Genomic DNA, 2,874 nt, shown 5'->3' on the forward strand with positions numbered 1-2,874 from the left:
TGTCATTTTTATTGATGATTTTTCTGGCTATTCCTGGTTATATCCATTAAAATTGAAATCAGATGCATTTTCTACATTTGTTGCTTTTAAGAAATTGGTTGAAAATATGTTTAACACCACTATAGAATTCTTTCAAACTAACGGAGGAGGTGAGTATCTTAGTACCACTTTTAAAACTTTCTTAACTCATCATGGTATTAATTATCGTTTAACATGCCCACATCATCCCGAACAAAATGGAATTTCTGAACGAAAACATCGACATATTGCTGAAATTGGTCTCACTCTTCTTGCACATTCATCTTTATCTACATCTTTTTGGGATGATGCCTTTCACACGGCAAATTACTTGATAAATCATTTACCCACTAAAGTCTTACATGATGACTCTCCTTTTCAAAAACTCTTTTCTAAACCTCCTCAATATGATTTCCTCAAAGTTTTTGGGTGTGCATGTTACACATATCTTCGACCATATAATACAAATAAACTTCAATTTAGATCCAAAAGTTGTGTTTTTCTTGGTTACTCCTTAAATCAACAAGGATATAGATGTCTTAACATGTCAACAGGAAAAATATTTTTGTCTCGTCATGTTGTCTTCGTTGAAACATGTTTTCCATATAAAGAATCCATTTCTACTCTGTCCCCCTTATCACCTATTCCCTCAACCAATATGATATTAGATATAGGACCATCCCCTCCATACCGTCCACAGTCCTCTAATCCTTCCCCACCACACCTTCCTGCCATCCATCTTACCCATCCCACCAACTCCCCACCTCTCTCCCCTAACCTTACTTCCCCACCTCTACCCGTCACTGCCTCACCTACCCCTTCATTAGTCTCCCATATCTCTCCTACTAACCTACCAACTATTCCCCTAGGACCCACGAATGCAAGTCACGTCCCTTTTCAGTCCTTTTCATCTCCAAGGACTCTTCCACCTACTTACCCTATGACAACATGTGCTAAGGACGGGATTCATAAACCAAATCCTAAATATGCATTGCTTTCTACTGTTACTAATACTGTGGTTGAGCCTACTTGTTTTACATAGGCTAATAAATATCCTAAATGGTGCCAGGCAATGGCAGAAGAGTTTAATGCTCTCTTACGAACTGGCACATGGTCTTTGGTTCCATTTCTTCCTTCCATGAATGTTCTTCCCAATAAATGGGTCTATTGAATCAAACGGCACTATGATGGTTCCATACAGTGGTATAAAGCTAGACTCGTCGCAAATGGATTTCATCAACAAGATGGTATCGATTATAGCGAGACATTCAGTCTGGTGGTCACTCATGCAACAATTAGACTCATTCTCTCCATTGCCCTTCACTACAATTGGCCGATCAGACAACTTGATGTTCAAAATGCTTTCTTACATGGCTTTTTAGCTGAAGTAGTTTATATGCGACAACCTTCAGTTTTTGTGGACCCTCAATTTCCATCACATGTCTGTCGACTGCACAAGTCCCTATATGGTTTGAAACAAGCACCCTGTGCCTGGTTTCACTGTTTCTCCCAACACCTTGAAGAAATAGGGTTTCAGGCCTCCTAAGTAGATTCTTCACTGTTCACATTCTTTAATGGATCTACTATTATTTATTTATTGATATATGTCGACGACATCCTTGTTACGGGTAATAATTCATCATAAATATCTCGGCTTATTTATCAACTTGGTCAAAAGTTTTCGATGAAGGATCTCGGACCTTTACATTATTTTTTAGGCATGGAAATTACACGGACACCAACTGCCATGTATCTTTCCCAATCTAAGTACATCCTGGACCTTCTCAAAAAGACCAATATGACTGATGCCAAGCCTCTCACCATTCCTACTGCAGCTAGTCGCAAGTTAAGTCTCTATGAAGGTGAACCTTTGTCAGATAGCACTCATTTTCAAAGCATAGTTGGTGCTCTCCAATACTTTCTTTTCACGAAACCTGATATTGCTTTTGCCGTTAATCAGGTTTGCCAATATATGCATTCACCCACCACTGCTTATTAGGCTACTATTAAACACATCCTCCACTACTTGAAGGCCACTCATGCTCACGGCATTGTTTATACACCTAGTCCTCTCACCCTCACTGCCTTTGCCGATGCGGATTATGCTGGCGATCCCGACGATTGGCCCTCCACTAAGGGCTATTGCATTTTTCTTGGACATAATCTAATCTCTTGGAGCTCCAAGAAACAACGAGAGGTGTCTCGCTCAAGCACCGAGGCCGAGTACAGACAACTCGCCTATACGGCAACCACTTTATCATGGTTTCATCATTTCTTTCGTGACTTACACCTTTTTATTTCTCCACCAAAGTTATGGTACGACAATATTAGTGCACTTGCAGTAGCTTCTAATCCTGTTTATCAAGCAAGGATGAGACACGTTGAAGTTGACTACCACTACGTCCGGGAAAAGGTAATGCACAAAGAAATACAGGTTGGCTATGTCGCCACTGCTGATCAAATTGCGGACCTTCTCACAAAAGGCTTGTCTACTGCTCGTTTCAATTATTTGTTTTCCAAGCTTCCTGTGCATCTCCGCCCACTTAGCTTGCAAGGGTGTAATAAACCTATTATCCCTACATGTACTCCAGGTCAGCAAACCACTCCAAGTCAGCCATCCACATCTCTGCAGTTCGCATCATCTAAGTCTCTCTCATCAAGTCAATCTCACAGTTTGGATAACTCAAGGACTCTTCATCAGATAACTCAAGGACTCTTCATCAGATGGACTCTCCTATCTCTTCTTAGACTCTTTCAGTTTGTATTTTGAATTTACTTGTAATCTGATATATGTTTACACTGTAACCAACTTATCTTGTAATCTCTATATAATGAAGTCAAAACCTCACTCATCAT

Source organism: Pyrus communis, chromosome 8 (genome assembly GCF_963583255.1).
Source record: "Pyrus communis chromosome 8, drPyrComm1.1, whole genome shotgun sequence".
NCBI lineage: Eukaryota > Viridiplantae > Streptophyta > Magnoliopsida > Rosales > Rosaceae > Pyrus > Pyrus communis.